Raw genomic sequence first — 18,773 nt, 5'->3', positions numbered from 1 at the left:
CAGTAAAGTGTTGTACGCAAGGTAAGGCACATTCCGCCTTTCTCAATTTTCAGAACGGTGAAGTTTGAACGTGTTTTCTGTCCGGATTTCATTTTCGTTAGCGAATTTTGTCTGTATTTTTTGACTGGTTCAATTTTTACCGCGTAACTTTTGATATGTTTCTGAGGTGCCGAATGCGCACATTTTGATTATTTTCTGGAGATTTTTGACCGGATAGTTTTGATTTGGCGGTGTTTTCTGTTGACTGTAAATTTTCACGATGTCTGAAAATGTTGTGGCAGTAGAATAAAAGTCTTATAATGTTGTTGTGAATGTTCTGTGATAATTTGGTAAAATTCTGATTTGGTGAATTTTGTGTAAATTCCGTATACTGCCGTTATACCGCCGGATTTTCGTACGATTTCCGAAATTGTCCGGATTTATTCTGAAATGACATGCTATGCTTGTGTGCTATAAAAAGGGAGTTATAAGAGGTCAGGATCCTGTGAGATCCTGTCTGTATCAGGGAAAATTTGAAATGAGCTCTGAAATCTAAAAACAAGTTCTGTTCCAGATCCGATGATAAGTTCTGTTCTGGTGCTGTAAGCACATCTGTTCTGGTGCCATGAGCACAAAGGGAGGCATAAGGGGGCCAGAATCCGAGACATTCTGTCAGTGTCTAGGAAGGGAGGCATAAGGGGCAAGAATCCATTGAGATTCTGTCAGGGTCAGGGAATCTATTCTGATTTGATCTGTTCTAATTTAATCTATTCTGATTTGATCTGTTTTGATTTAATCTGTTCTGACTTTTGATATATTCTAAGTTGATATAATTTCTGATTTTCGTACGATATAATAATTTGATCTGATCTGTATAATTACAATTCTGACACAATTCTGTTCTGTTCTGATTTGATATATGATTAAGTTCTGATTTGACATTTAATTATTCTATTTATTCTGTTCTGATTGATTCATTCTGTTCTGCTCTATCAGTTCTATTTTCTGATTTTTGTATGAATTTCTGTCTGATGTGTTTGATGTGGATTCTGAGAATTTTGATTGGAGGTTTGTTGTCTTGCTGAGCTGTTGTAGCTCATCCTTGTGTTCTGCGTGGTTTTCAGGTTCTAGGAAGGGGAAAAAAGTCCAGGAGTAGAAGTTCAGAGTCTGATCCGTTATAGGTATTTTATCCCTTTGATTTTTGTACAGTTATGGATTTTCTGTTCTGCTTTTCTTTATGTCTGAAAGCCATGAGCTGTATTTGTATATGATTCTTTTGAAGAAGAAAAGATAGATGATTTGTTCCGCTGCATTTGATGTTTATAGTAGCTCTGTGTGTGTGTCTGTTTCTGTATGTAATGTTTGGAAAAAAGTTCTGAAACAAATTCCAAAGCCAGATCCTGGAATCAGTTCAGTCAGTCTGAAGTTCAGGCATCACGACCCGATGCGAGCGGGATCCATCCCGATCGGGTTGGGTCGTGACAAGAGGGACTGTAGTTAGCGTATGATGGTGGTCAGAGGGACTGTAGTTAGCGTGGGACGATGGTCGAAGGGGATGTAGTCGGCGAGTGATAGAGGTTGGAGGGACCGTAGTCGGTGGCCAATGATGGTCGAAGGGATCATAGTCGGTGTGTGACGGTGGCGTTAAGGACTGCAATCGGCGAGAGGTCGGAGGGATCGTAGTTAGTGGTATTTGGGCGGAGGTCCAATCGCGATCTGTTGTTAGGCAGAGGTTTAGTGGTAGTTGGCAGACATGTGATGGTGATAGGATGTCAGATGAAGATTTGGTGGTGCAGATGGGTGGTGGTTCGATGACAATAAGAAGGGCTATCAAAAGCGGGTTCATGTCCGGTTTGGGTCCAACCCGAATCTGACCCCATACTATTCACTTTCTTGGACCCGAATCCGACCCGCTTAGGATCTAGGTCAACCTGACATGACCCATCAAACCAAAATATATATTGAAATCATGTTTAAATAGCAATAAATACTAAAATATAAATAGTTTATAGTAGGTTTAAATTTATGACATATAAAATAGAAACAAATATAAAAGTGAGCATGAAGTAAAAAATTATGAATAAATTAAAAAATAATTTACAATCTTACATATCAATTGATCATTTACAAATCAACTGATAATTAGCTCATTTAAAAATCAATTACAAATTATTTACAAATCAATTGCTCATTTACAAATCAATTTATAAACTACAAAAGAGTTTCAAATTAAATTTGAATATGGAAGCTATAAATTATACTTTGATGATTTGCTTAAATTCTCCTTGAAGAAACTGCTTTAAGAATATGTTTTCAATCATGATATAGATTTAACTAGAATAAAACTAATTAAATTGGTATAAAAATTTAATACTTTTCTTTGATTAAATCCTCTAACTCATTAATCACATAATGAGGTGTAAGTTTAATAAATACTAGCATATTACCATCCAAGGTGATAGTTTGTATTAACTTAGTATTTGTTCAATAAATTAGATAATATCTGCTCCTAAGAGAATACAAATATCACCTTGTTGTAATTGCACTTAAAATCTTACAGTGATACAATTCTCACTTTCATTTTAGAAGGTTTATCATATTCGCTTCAAAAAATAACATAATATATGAATTAAGATAGCAGATTTCACCAAAACAACAACTAGCCTAAATCCGAATGATAACATATTAGCAGCTAACCATTGAGCATATTTCACAAATATTAGCAGGTTACAACAAATAACAAACAACATATTTGTTCCAAAACAATAAGTTCAACTGATCAAGTTACCAAATATCAACACAATAAAACTAGGTTTGAGCAATCAATGTAATTAAAAACAACAAACTAACAAATAAACTACGAAGTATGAAGCATTAAAACTTAAAAGTTCAAATTCAGTAACATCCCACAAAAATAAAAAATATGACTCATGTTCCCAACATCAACAAAAAAACCTAAATAAACACCCAAAACAGACACAAAAATGAGTGAACTCAGCATTTGCAAATAAAACATGAAAGTTCAAAGTTAGCAACCCACAACAACCATAACAGGATTCCAGAAAATAGAAGCATGAGAATAAGTTAGTAACAACAAAAAAATACCTAGCAGCCAAATTATGCTACAGAATTCGAACTTCCAAGTGCAATCTAAGAGCATACAACAATGTCTTATATTAGGTACAAGAACTAAAGAACAATTCCAACAACAAGTTAAATAGTTAATGATTCTTCAAATCAAAATATAAAATGATTCAACAAATCAAAATGGAAAACATCTAAACCTACAGAAAAATAATAACACCATAGACAATACCACCACATATTTCAATGCCTCATGAAGTAATAGTATGTTATTCAACTTCTAATTAGATGTCTAATAGCCAACAAATTAAACAACATCCTTAAATAAAATCATCTTATAACAGAACTTTCACTTGGTTTTGCATCAAGCTGATTGACATGTAAATCAAGGATATCATATACAATAATATCAAGTTCAGGGTCATGTACTACTGCAACAAATAAAAGAAACAGAAATGAAATAAGGCTAGAATGAACAATAAAGCACCATGTTCTGCATACAACCAATTCTTTATACAAACTAGTGCATCAATGATGTCATGCTTCAATGCACTTGATGAAAAGCCCGTCAGTAGTAGATAACACTATCAAGTATGATGAAAGTGGAGTTCCATCTTGTTAGAACATTCTCGCGCAAACCTCACTTTTCATATAGACAATTCTAATTGAAACAATTAAGAAACTTTTACTTTCTCGCTCGAGAGCCTTTGACGTACTTAACACTCTCTGTAAAACATGAAAAAATCTCAATTTTAGACACCACACATTTTTCGACACGCCACGACGAAATTTAAGTAATTTTTTTAAAGTCGTCAATTTTTGTCAAAAGTTATTTTGAAAGTTCGTTAGGGATGTTGAGCCCTTAAGAACTAGCCTGAGGCTAACCAAGAGGGGGGATGAATTGGTATTTTAAAAAATCTTCTTACAATCAAAGCACAATCACAAATCAAAATCACCACAGAAATCAAGTTGCGTAAAAATAAATGTGGAAATAAAATAAAGAAGGATCACACCGAATTTATAGTGGATTGGTTAAACCTTGACCGACGTCCACTTCTCGGAGGCACCCTCCGAGTATTGCACTTCAAAAGTGACTCTCCTTTTGCTCCCACAGCAAGGCGGAGAAGCCCTCACAAAAAGTCCTTTCCGCCAACCCCGATGAGGCAGAGAACCTAACTCCTTTTGCTTCTTCTTAAAGCAAGCAGAGAACCCAACTCCTTTTGCTTCCTACTGAAGCAGGCAGAGAATCTCGACCAATTGTAGAAGCTTACCTCCCTTGAACACCCAAGGATGAAGGACGAAGACTAGAGAAGACGCTTTGGAACCTTGTTTGGAGTAACGTTTGTGAATCCCTCTCACAAACTCCCCCTCACAAGTTCCTCCCTCTCTCTCCCTCTCCTCTTGGCTTTCTCAAGTCAAGACAACAACTAAAAGCCTCTTTGCATGAGAATATTTGGGTCCTTTAAATGAAATTTCAAGAATCGACATTATCGTCCAAGACGATATTTCTATCGTCCTATACGATCAGTACAAATTAAGCTCAATCAGCCAGGACGATTTGGGACGATTAGAAGAAAATTGGTTATATCGTCCAGTCCGATACAATATCGTCCTATTCGATTAGTTCAAATTTGAGTACAGTCATCCTAAACATCATCCTGAATAGAGTCTGGCTTATGTCAATCATCGAGGACATCGTCCCGGCCGGTCCTGCGATCGGCCCGGTCGATGTGATCGTATCAATCAGCCTTAATTGCTTTATATAATTTCTAGATTAATTTAAGCATAATTGTGCTGCATCGTCCAGGCTGATGTTGATTATGGCGGATGATTCTTTCTTATTTGAGCTTATCATCCTAGCCGATACAAGGATTGTCTAGGACGATGTGCTTAATGATGAATGCCTTAACTAGGATGCCCTAATTAGGGTTTCTGTTTTTATTCGGATCGTCCTTGCTGATATGTACATCGTCCAGGCCGATGTACTCAAAACAAAAAAACACAAAAAGTCTCTCAAGTGTGTGTGTGCAAGGTTACTTAGTATTAGGAACCACTTTTATAATTTACTCAAGAAAAGGAAAACATTACAGACTGACTCAAACTAAATCTACCTAATCTTGAGCTTGTCTTGAGTTACGCTCGATCTTGTGGACCTGAAAAGTTAGTAGGCAAGACAGTTGTATAAAAATATGAATGTTTGCTATCATCAAAAGTCTAACCCATAATCTCAGATTTGCAACATATTTTATAAAAATGTACATAAAATTTTGAGCAAAATGGTATAAAGGACTTATAGTGAAATTTAATTATTTTGGAAGTTAAAATGTATTGAAGTTCCATCATGACTAAAATCCCCTTATTAATATTAAAACGAATATGAGGCAAGTAAGGGAAAATTGATTAATTGCTATTCCCTAAGTCGTTTAGAGCTTTAAGGGGACCAGGGACCAAATGGATTCGGTCCCCTTTTATTCGTGCGGCTGTTGCTTTCGGCCGAAACAAGAGGGCTGGCGGGCAAGGTGACGAGATGTTCGTGGGTAGCTCTGGCGACGGTATTCTAGCGGCCAACCTTGGGGGAAATCAAGAGGGAGATTCAAGGAGACTAGGGCAAGTTCCTGATCAAGTTATTCCTTATTTTTCTTGACATTTCTTTAAAAGAAAAATTTAGGGTTTGGAAAAAAAAACTTTTCTTTTCCTTAGGAGATTTATATGGAAGGTTTAGGAGATAATCTTATGCATAGAAATGAGATTTTTCTCCAAAAATGTTGAGTTGGAAAAATTACGACTTTTTCATATTATTGGATTTTTAAGAAGTTTCTTGAGAAGTAATGTTTCTAATGATCATAGGAAGGTTTTCAATATTATAAATTAGGGTTTTTACTCAAAATGCCATTTTTGTAATTTTAATTTAATTTAATTCCAAAAAATTCATGTCTATTTTAATTTAATTTATGCTTTAATTAATAGGTTAATTTGAGTGATAAGTATTATTATACAAAATTAGGGAGAGGGTGAGAGAGAGAAAGAGAGCCTATGGTAATTTTATGGGAATAGAATAATTAGGTTTGAGATGATTAGCAATAACCTATGAATATTAAAATATTTCTTATAGATGTTAATTGTTGTGACCTCGAAGGAAGGAGAACAAGTGCGAAGAAAACAATTTCCTAATTTCAAGGTGAGTAAACATGTTTCTATATTATGGTAATTGTATCATTTCAATTTGTATTTAATTGTCATTACAATTTGTTAATTTTACTACATTTCAAATGATTCTATATTTCATATCTCGCATATTATGTGATTCACTATATTACTGTATAAGGTATATGATAGAGCTTAGTAATATGATAGATGAATATGATATGATTGATATATTGAGTGATTGCATGTGTATTTTAAAAATGATGAAGCTTACCTTCTCATGGTTCTAGTTGGGAACGCTGTACTCGTGCACGTTAAAATGATAAATGTTATAGAAAAGAAAATGATAAAGGAATATCTTTATTGGCAGTGGCGGAGCCAGAAAATTTTTTTAGAGGGGGCCCAAAATTTTATTTTAAAATATTTGCTTAAATTTTTTTCATGCATGATTGGAACCGGCATTGACAGTTTTAAAATTATTTTAAAAAAAAATTTGTCCATTTTGCATTCACCAAGCTCAATTAAAGCAGAGACAAAATATTGCCTTAAGAAAGTGTATAAGATGGCATTAAAATCATAGAAAAATCAATCTGCTTGTAATTCATGTTGATTTGGTGGTGTATTCATGAACCAAGCAAATAAAATTTATGAATTCTATGCTGAAAATAAAGAACTGACTGCAGAGGCAAACAAAATAAATTGAAAATAATAGAACTTAGAAACAAGTTGATTCTTTCCCAGCCTAATGATCATATCAAATGTCAAAAAAGATTTCATATTTTCATCTATGACTGGAAAATCAAAGCAGACTTCATCTATGACTAGAATAGCTTTATGCGACGATACTGGAAAAGCTTTGTGGTTTGTGCGTCGTTGCAATAGATATAAGATAAATATAAAGCGAACAATGCAAGAAGAAAACCTCTGTAAATAGGATCGCGTGGAGCGGAGCATTGTGACACTAAGCAGATGAAAAATAGGATCGTGTGGAGTAGAGCACAGTCGCGCGAGTAGAAGCAGTCGCAAGAGTAAAGAGGCGAGAGCGGTGACTATAATATGATTTTTTTTCCTTAACCTCAGACAACTTTTAAGTTTTGGAGGGGGGAACGTGCCCCCCTAAGCCCCCCTTTGTATCCGCCTCTGTTCATTGGTACTATATGGTGGCTCATGTGATGGTTGTATTATATATGAAATGAGAAAGTTATGAATATTGATATGATGAATGTAAACTGAATATAAAATGATATGGATTTATGATTTATGTGTATGTTTAATGTTATGTTTATAAAAAATAAAATTTATGATAAGTTTAAAGGAAAAGTGACATCAAGCATATTACTCAGTCTACCTTAAATTACTGTAGTTTAGAGGCATGCTTTACTCTATAATCTTTGGCTTATTGTTGTTGTTCTAACTTTTTTTTAGGTAAGTTTAAGATAATCAAATGAATAGAAGAGGCAGAAATGTCTACCGTAGACATGAGACAAAAGAGAAAAAGTTTCTATGTTTTTTATGTATCAGTTTATATATTTAAAGTTTAGTGGTTCTTTCTAAATTATTGAGATAGCTTTAAGGAAATTAAAAATTGATATATCGTCCGACCATCCTTTCCCGCCTCGTTAATTTGAACCCCCAAGATGGGTCGTGACACTCTCCCTAATTTTTATTATTGAACCATTGATCTCCTTCAAACCCTCTTAAAATATGAGATTAACAATATGGGTTGTATAATGCCTATGAAAGAACTCACCATCACAAAGCAAAGTTCCATGTAAAGCTAAATAATTTCTTAGAAATTCAATAGAAATATTATTTGTTGAAGCATTATCCTAAGTAATGCTTAAAAGCTTAGACTTTATTTTCCACTTTATTGCAAGAGCTTGTAGCTTTTTAAATAATGTAATGCCATCATGAGAGGGTGGCAAGAAACCAAAAATAATTATCCTTTTTTTTTATAAATACTAATAATTATCTATGAAATGTACCATTAAACAAATAAACCCATCAGTATTAATAAAAGTTCAAAGGTTCGATGTTAAGCACTCCCTGCTTGTGGATTTAACTAATTGTGAATTTATATGACACTTTTCTTTATTGAATAATTTCTTATATTCATTTCGTGCAGTGTTCCTAAAAAATAATTGAAAGTCCTAATGAAGATATGCTAAAAGAGTTCGAAGTCCACCCCATTCAACGCATTAGAAGGGCAAGTCATGTATAGTGATACATGCAGTAAACAAGTCACAAAATTATGACAGATCAAACTTATAATCAGCCACAAAAATGGATGATTCAGAGTTTGTTTGTAAAATGAGTTGTCCAATATCACACATATTTCTTTTCTTATAATTTTTCAAGTGGAGTCTTAGATTACCAGTGTCATTTTTTCCACATTTCTTACATTTACACCTTTGTCTACCATCTTTTAGATAGGCAACAACTCAAAATGACCCCAAATAGATGAAATCATTCTTTTCTTATTCTTAACAACTCCCCCTTCCTCGTTACATTCATTTTTACATGACTCTACCATATTTTTAGAACCCCCCAACTTATTCATTTTCCTCAAAACAAAAATCATCAGAAATGTTGTTAGAGTCCTTCATATATCCAAAAACATTAGAAGACATCATAATGCAAAAATTTAAAAATTTTTTACATATCAAACTGGATCCAAAAAATACTAACACATTACTTAAATTTTATATCTTAAGTGAACTAAAATTGAAATAGTAAGAGCATAAGACTGTAATAGTGACACATTTGAGTTATTCTAGCACATTTGAGTAATTCCAACACTAAAAATATAAACCAATAATAGTTTTTCAGTGAATAACTGAACATCTTAAATAGGCCTTTTAAATAGTTGTACACCAATACACCATTGACACATTGATTTAATATTTCAATTCCAACAGAACATGTATAAAGGGCTAAAGGCATAAAGGAAATAACCAAATAACTATCAACTATGTCAAATAACAAGAAGTTAGAACTGCGAAAAATTGCAAAGCCCTAAATGATCATAATGAAAAATGGGAAAAAATGATGCCCTACCTTCTTGAGCAAAATGGCCAAAACTGACAACAAATGACCAATCTTCTTTTGCAAGTTGTATAAACAAAATATTAACTAAATAACCATGTAAAAATCTCAACATGGTAAGCATTAAAGACAACAAAAAATACCCTAGCTGACAATAACCATATACAAAATTTTCATGCTTCAACTTCTAAAATATTGAAACATCGTAAAAGAAACGAAGCCAAAATATGCACTGTCAGTAAGGAGAATTTAATGATAGAGTTAAAAAAGTAAAAATAGTTATTAAAAAAGAAACGTGCTTTAAACATGTAGTAAAATTAAATAGTAATAGACTTCTAATGATAATTTTAGTATCCTAAATCAATCATACAAAATATTGAATTTGTAGATGATGATAGTTTTTGGAATATAATTTGTTGGTTAAAATATAGAAACTTATTCATAGTTATATGCAAGAAAATATTGGTAGAGGTACATAAAAGATAAATTTTATAAAATTATTTCCAAACATGTTATGTGAATTTTTTAGATGAAAAAGTTGAGTATGACAAATTTATAATATTAAAATGAATGTGTGATAAAAATGCACAATGACAAAAATATTATATTAGAAAATATAATTGATTGAATTGAGCATGCAAAATAAAAAATAAAAAATTCACTAATTTGATCATAGACAAAATTTTTTTTTTTTGAAGGATTAAGAAGAAAGAAATTTATATAAATTCAATACCTTTAATGTAGCATTAAGGAGCGACAAAATAGTCAGGCATATATATATGTTACTAAGTATATATACATTCAAACTTAAGATTGTAAGATCAATATCATTCATTTTCTTTAACATCAATTTAATTAGTATTTTATATAATTTTTAGGATCGTTTAATCATAAAATTATGCATCAATTTTCTCAATGGTTAGGTACGATTATATGTGGAGAAAATATTAATTTTGATAAATTTAGTGGCTTATTTTGCATCAATTTTCTGAATGGTTAGCTTGAATACATGTGGAGAAAATAGTGATTTTAAAAATTTAGAGGCTTAAAGATTAGAAAAGCAAAAAGAAAACTTATAAATTGTTCACACTACAGGAAATTCAACTATTACCGACGGTTTTTTTCGGCGGTTAACCTGCTATTACTGGCGGTTTTAAAACTAATCGGCGGCATTTCAGCTGTTCCAAAGCCGCCGGTAAAGATGGCGTCAGAAACCGTTGCCGGCTGTATTTTTTTGGCGATTTATTTCTCCGACGGCTTTCCGACGGTCTATACCGCCGGTTATTACCAGAATTATTACCGGCGGCGTTCCGGCCATCAAACCGCCAGATTTATTATCGGCGGCTAACCGGCGGTCCTTGCTGACGGCATAGCCGGCAGATAGCCGCCGGCGTTCGGCTGAAGAACCACCGGACAGTGTTAGCATACCGCTACCCGGTGGTCATCGCCGACGGCATTGCTGGCGGTAACAACCGCCGGTGTATTGCCAGATAACAGCTGGACAACGTCGGTAAATCACCGGTAAAATACCGACGATTAAAGGATAATTCTTGCGGCGTCAATCAACCATCCGGTATCGTCATTTCCGGCGGTCAAAACATGGTAACCGTCGGTAGACCACCGGCAAATTCTAGCAGTTAGAGTACATTTCTGGTGGCGTAAAATAAGCCGTCCGATATCGTCGTTTCTGGCGGCGAAACCACTAGTTAGCTGTCGAAAACTTGTAGCATCTGAAAAAAAAAATTGACAGCCTCCCCTCTATTTGAGGGAATTCACCCTAAATTCTAAACCTGCATAGAAAGCAATAACAACAAGTTTTGAGCACCATGCAGCTATATTCAGTCAATTATCACAAATATATACATAAGCACAACCAAACAAAACAATAAATGTAACCAAAGTTAATATGTTCAACCAAATTCACAAGTTCTAAATTCAATAAGTTTACAATCAAATCATCATAAGTTCATCAAACATAAAAAAGTTATAATCCTCAGCTGTATCCTCGCTGTCTAGAGATGCATGTGGCTACTCCTCTTGCTCTTTCTTCCTTTGATTTTCAACTCTGTAGGATTTCAGCTCTGCTTGCATTTCATTTCGAACCTTTCTCATCTCTTCAATCTCTCTAGCCAGCTCTGCAACTCTCTGACTTATAGTTTCTTAAGCTCCATTTGGATCATAAAATGCTGAGGTGGATGAACTGCCCTCATAAGCATAGCCCTATGAACCCATGTCATATACCCTCTCCCCATGTCTTCCACCAACAACATCTTACCATGTATGATACTCAGAAATCTGGGCCGATCCTGAAGATGATCCCTCTCCAGTGGACTGCCGACTTTCCCGAGCTCATACAAAATCTTAATGTGAGAATAAATCCATAAAATATATTGATATTACAATTAGTTTTATTAAAATAAATTTATGCTCCCAAACTCCAAAAAATTATACTCACATGAGCATTTTTAGCCTTTTCATCAACCCACTGATGGTCAGCTTGATGTTGATGAGTTCTTATATACAACTCCAGTGGTGTTGGCTCTCGACCAAGGTACTCTTTCTAAAAATTTAAGATATAGTTATAATAACATAGATATATTTAATAAACTAATTTAAACTCTTATCAGTCATCATCTATATTCCGTATGAGGAACAGATCCACCAGTATGAAGAGAGCTTCCTAAACCCCCACAGTCAAAGGCTATGTTCTGCTTATTCTGCTCTCTTATTTTTGTAAACTCAGGGGTCGCTCAAGCACTACTCAGATCAGCCCATACGCCCTCTCCAATCCATATTGGAAGCTGCCCGGACTTTCTAATGTCCGTGAACATGTCCCTGAGACGGGTCGCTCCTCTCCTCTCAAAATTGGTTCTGATCCTCGTGCTATGCTCAGGCAACCACCTAAATTTTTTATGTAAAAATTTAGGCATAAACAAAAAGATTAGTACAAATTAAATCAAATATTTGAAATCATACCAAATAAGTATACTTGAAATTCTCCAAACCATATATCTCTAACATCCTTTAAGATCTTCTTCCAGGATAAGTAAGGATCATCATATTTGTTCTTTATAATATCTCAGATCTTGTGTGTAGGTGGCCTTGAAGGATTGAAGCTGCAGGTTAATTTCTTTGTCAATAACATATAATATATCAAAATACAATCAACTTAATAACATAAACTGAACTTACTTATAGCCCTTAGGCTCAATGTATTGACGCTTATCTACTGCAGCTGCCTGACCCCCAGTGCCAACCTCTACTGGTTTAGATGGTCCACTGTGTTCTGACTGCACCAGATATGAGTAATAATATGGGTAGGGGTAAGGAGGGTGAGGACCAGTGGATGGACTTACTGCCTGTGATGATGGTGGGGGGTAATATGGATAGAATGGAGCAGCATGTGCCTGATCTGGAGAGGGAAAGTGAGGACTCGTCGATGGAGGAGGGAATTAGCCAGGAAAGTGTGGATGTACAACATTAGGTGGATCTAACTGGCCCTGACCCTGCTCACTCGGGGACTACTGCTGGCTCCTGATTGTTGGTGGTGGTGGTGTAGATAGAATCGGTGGAACTGAAGGTCCCTCACCTTCATCAGGCTGTCTGGCTATACTGGGAGTAACACTCAACTTCTTTCGGCAGAACTTTGAGACAAATGATTTATGAGGAGGATCGTCACCTGAAGCCATCTGCATTAAAAGAAGCAATTAGTAAAGTATTGTAATATATAAAAAGTACAAATAAAAGAAGCAATTAATAAAAAAAATATAATTATACAATTCTAAATATAATAGAATACAAATAAAAGAAGCAATTAATAAAGTAATTAATGAATTACAAAAATAAAAAATATCAAAATACAAATAAATAATTAACATTTTTATTGCTCAGAATTCAAAAAGTACTATTCAAAATATTACAAAAAAGTAAAATTCTACAATTCTAAATTATAAAAACTACAATTCTAAATTACAAAAACTACTCAGAATCAAAATTATTTTTACTGCTCTCCAGAGTATCTTCACTTTCATCCTCGTTCTCATCTTTGCTTGACCTAGTTGAACTATTCACATCTTCTAACTGCATTTCAATACTAGAGGTTATAGGTGTCATCTCCTCAATTTTAACAGATCTACAACTTGACATCTTATCCTCTTGATATGCAGTTGCTACAATATATTGTTGATAAATTATTCCCCATGATTTTGTTTTTATGACAGCTAGTCAATCTTTTTTATCTCTACGACCACTAAGATATTTGCTGAAATAAACTTGAATAGCTTGACTTGCTAACACAAATGGATCAAATTTTTGTATCTTCTATTATGTTTTATATCGATTAAACAATACATAGGATGAATCTTTGTGCCTCTATTTTATATTAGATCATACCATTAATAGTTAAACAAGCATACAAAGTTCTCATCTTTGTCTGGGTACTCTAGGTCAAGAACCTCATTCAGAATACCGTAATAATCACACTCATATTTTTCATGAGTGTTCCCTCTAACACATACTCCACAATTTTTAGTTTTTCTTTCTTCACTTCACGACTTGGTATGAAATCTGAACCTATTCACTATATATATTGGTCAAGATTTTACTTTTCGCATTGGACCCCATGCTAATATTTACAAACCTTTATCAAAATATTTGTATCAGGGTTTTGTACCTAAAAAATTTTAAAATATTAGTAGTTTTTGTAATAAAAAAGATGTAATTCAAATTAAATTTTTAAAATTTATAAGTTCACATATGATCTGAACAAAGTTCAAAATTCATTTGCAACAGCTTGCTCAATATCCCTCGAATCTATCAAAGGCAAATTGCTTACGAAATAACTGGTGACAAATAATACAGTTCAGTAGCACAATTTTAAATAAACATTACTCATTACTGATATTCTGCAAGAACTTACTCTAAGATTGGCTCAACTTCTTCACAGTTCAGTATCACATACAAATTTGCTATTTTGATTTCTAAATCATTGAGAAATCTTTTAACATATTTACCACTGGGCTTTCCATGACTTCTAAATACTAATAGTGCAGCATGTGATTGTTCTTCTACATCGAAGTCCTTGTTACGACCAATCTTTGTCTTGTACTCCTTATATGAGGCTTGGAGTAGTAGGAGCAAAAGTGAGTAATTTTTTGAGACAAATATGCTTCACATATCGATCCTTTTGATCATGCTTTATTCTTAACATATTTATTCAACTTGTTTAAATATCTATTAAATAATTACAATTATCAAATTAATAAAAATATGTTATCTCAACTTATTCAAAAATATTGGAGACTTAATAAAAATATATTTTACCTCTCGAAATGATACATCCAACAATATTGTACAGGTCTACCAACTCTAGCTTTGTAAGGTAGATGGACTAGAAGATGTTCCATAGAATCAAAAAAACTTGGAGGAAATATTTTATCTAACTTGTAGAGGATGATTGGTATGTTATCCTCGCTCCTCCGTAAAGCATCTTCGCTTAGTTTAGATGAACATAGGTCTTTGAAGAAAATGCTAAGCTCAGTCAATGGATTTGATATGTAATCGAGTAACATACATACTATGATCGGCAGAAGAATCTTCATAATTATGTGACAATTATGACTTTTTAGTCCAAATAACCTTGCAGATTTCATGTCAACACATCGGCTTATATTTGATCCATAGCCATCAGACATTTTTAAACCTTCAGACCACTGATATATTAATCTTTTTTGCTCTAAAGTGAAAGAGTACGGTGCTTTGTGCTTCATTATTTTACCATCGGTTGTTGTTACTAACTCCAAATTTTTTCGCCGGCAGTACTCTTTAATGTCCATCCTTGCTTTGACATTATCTTTACTCTTACCTTTAACATCTATAATTGTAATAAAAATGTTGTCCAAAAAGTTCTTCTCAATGTGTATAACATCCAGATTTTGCCTTATCAAATTAGTTATCCAATAGGGTAATGTCCAGAAAATATTTTTTTAATCAAATTATGTTCAACATCATATCCCAAATATTTAGACTTTGATAGCATTGGAAAATCAATAATTATTAGAATGTTAGAAAGTCTTTGTAGTACATCATCACCACTTTATCTGGGTGGAGGAGGCGACCGCTAAACTCTGTTTTTAACGAATGCTTTCTTATTCCTCTGAAACTGATGATTAGTAGGTAGAAACATACGATGACAATCAAATCATATTTTTCACTCCATGTTTTAGTGTGAAAGCTTTACTATTCTCCATGTAGTAAGGACATGCTAATTTTCCTGCTGTGCTCCAACCAGACAACATATCATAAGCTAGAAAATCACCAATGGTCTACAATAATGCAGCTCGAAGGAGAAATTTTTATTTTGTTGATATGTCTTATGTGAGCACTCCTTCTTTCCATAATAACTTGAGATCATCAATTAATGGTTGAAAAAAATGTCAATTTTTACTTTCGAATTATGTGGCCCAGGTATTATAAGAGTTAAGAACATGTACGGAGTAGTCATACACATCTCTGATGGAAGGTTGTATGGTGTTAATATAACTTCCCAACAAGAGTATGGTGTAGCTATTTGACTATATGGGATAAAACCATCGGCACATAATCCCAATCTTATGTTGCAGGGTTCAACAGTAAATGTGTTGCGGATCGATGGCTTATGATTTTGAAGATAGAAAACATTCTTTTTCTCTTTGACTGCTTTCTACTAACATTTCAGGTCAACACGATTAGACTGCAATTTGGAACCAGCTCAAGATTGGGTAGACTAGGTCTGTGTCAGTTTGTAATCTTTTTCCTTTCTTGAGTCTGTTGTATTTGGTGTGACATCTAATGATTTGTAACTTGGAAGATTTTTTGTTGTGCCCTAAAATATTTATATTTTTGGTAACATCGTCCGGGACGATATTTATATTGTCCTGGACGATCTGACAAAAGTAGAAACCTTAATTAGGGCATCCACATTAAATCAGCCGTCTTTATGCAAAACACATTATCCTGGACGATTTTGTATTGGCCAGGACGATCGGCTCAATTCAGCAAGAATTTGCCGCCATATCTACTTAGGAAAATCTTATTTTTAGATATCGTCCTGGTATATCGGCCTGGACTATAAAATATCATCCTGGCCAATCCAGGTCAATTTTTTCCAAAATTTCTCAGGCAGTTTTGGAAAGCAATTAATAGGGATTTCATCCAGGCCGATAAATGAAGCATGCACTCGATCAAAATATTTCCACGCTTTAGCATCTGATGGATGAGAAAGAACACCACTTTTTGCTATTTTGTCCTTATGCCATCTCATATGACCTGCTGAACTCATTGATGCATAGAGTCGCTGAAGTCTTGGAATGATTGATAAATAAAATAAACGAGAATATGGAACATCTTTCTTTTGACAACGTTATTTTCCTGAGTTTGGCTTAAACCGAGGAGCATTGCAGGTGCGACAATAAACTTCTGCTGCATCATCCTTGTAGTATAACATACATCCATTGATACAACAATTAATTTTTATAGCAGTAAGACCCAACTTAGATACTAATTTTTTTCTTTCAGTACAAGTCTGAGGAAATTAAATTGTCCGTTGAATTAGTTTTCTTGAGAAGACCAATAAAGTCATTGAAATAATCACGGGGAATATTATACTCAGTTTTAATACTTAGTATCTTCACTGCAATGGATAATTCTGAATGGGTACTGCAATCGTCCCAAATTAGTTTTGAGCTGCATGTAATAACTCAAAGAATTTTTGGGTTTCTGCATTTGGTGGCTCTTCCACACTAGCCCTTAAATTAGGACATGCTACATCAAAAATATGTTCTTTATAGGGTCTACTCATTTGATCTTCATCGAATGTTTCATAAGCTGTAGATGAACTGGCATGAGCATCTCTATGTGATGTCCAAATCCAGTAGTTTGGAAGAAATCCCCTATGATATAAATCAAGCTTCACATCATTGGGCTTCAGGAATGCTAGATTTTTATGCTTCGAACATGGACATCCAAACATTTTATCAAACTGAAAGGAAGGCAGTTGAGATGCAACTTTAATGAAAGTTTCAACTCCATGTATAAATTCATCTGTCAATTCTTTTCGACCCGTCATCAATCTATTATACATTCAATATCTCTCTTCTTGGATAGTCATTTGGACATTGAAGCAAACGTCCTCCTACATAGTTATGAAAATATTTATTAGAACACATGTGTAAACCTTAACAAGTATACGTGCTATACTTTAAAACAAGTATACTTTACTTGAATAGGAATGCATTGTCTACCTCTACCTTTATTAATATAAGTCAAATCTAATACTCAACTTTCCTTATCGGGTCATTAGAAGGCCTCCGTTTAATGTGACAAAACCATGTAAAGGGACTCTCTCTAATCTTATCTTCCAATGGACCTACTCCAACCTTATCACGTATATCCTCACTTTGTATCCTATCTCTAAGGGTCAAGCCACTCATCCTTCTCTTTAATTTATTGACCATGATTTGGAACCATAAAGCATTGCAGATCTTGCCACCCTTATAGAATTTACTAAAGTTTGAGGGGACTATTCTATCACACAATAATAAGCCCGAATCATTCCTCCATTTCAACCATCAAACTTGAATTGTGTTGATAATATCCCCTTCTATTTCACCATCACTTTGAACAAAAGATCCAAGATATCTAAAACATGTATCTTATTAATGACTTGATCACCCAAAGTCACAATCCCCTCACTATGTCTATTTCCACTAAAATTATACTCTATATATTCAATTTTAGATCTACTCAAGAAAATGTCTAGTGAGAACATCCATGACTAAAGCAAAAAATATATGGACTTAAGGTTGATCCTTGATGTAATCCAACTGAATAAGGAAAGTACTTGGTCAAACCACCTTGTGTCATGTTGAAAGTTAAATTCTCATCTAAATCTAATAAAGAAAGATCATTTCTAATATTTTCTAAGCAAGTCTTTTAAGGTCTACCTCTACCATGCTCTCTCTCTCTCTCTCTCTCTCTCTCTCTCTCTCTCTCTCCCTCCCTCTCTCTCTCTCCCTCTCTCTCTCGCTCTCTCACTCTCTCTCTTGCTTTTTCTCTCTCTCTCTCCCACTCTCCCTCTCTCTCTCCCTCTCTCCCAAGCTCTCTCTCTCTCTCTTCCCTTGCTCTCTCGCTCTCCCTTTCCTTGCTCTCTCGCTCTGTCTCTCTCTATATATCTCTCTATCTTCTCTCTCTCTCTATCCCTCGCTCTCTCTATTTCTCTCTCTATCTCTCTCTCTATTTCTCTCTCTATCTCTCTCTCTCTCTTTGCATGCCCTCTCACCCTCCCTTTCCTTTCTCTCTCGCTCTTTCTCTCTCTCTCTCTTCCTTGCTCTCTCTCTCTCTATCACTTGCTCTCTCTCTCTCTCTATCCCTTGCTCTCTCTCTCTTTCTCTCTCCCTCTCCCTCTCTCTCTCCCTCTCCCTCCCCATAATCTCTCCCTCTCTCTCTCTCTCTCTCTCTCTCTCTCTCTCTCTCTCTCTCTCTCT

The sequence above is a fragment of the Dendrobium catenatum genome, unplaced genomic scaffold (genome assembly GCF_001605985.2).
Source record: "Dendrobium catenatum unplaced genomic scaffold, ASM160598v2 fragScaff_scaffold_1074, whole genome shotgun sequence".
NCBI classification, from domain to species: Eukaryota; Viridiplantae; Streptophyta; class Magnoliopsida; order Asparagales; family Orchidaceae; genus Dendrobium; species Dendrobium catenatum.
Note: the sequence above shows the minus strand (reverse complement) of the source record.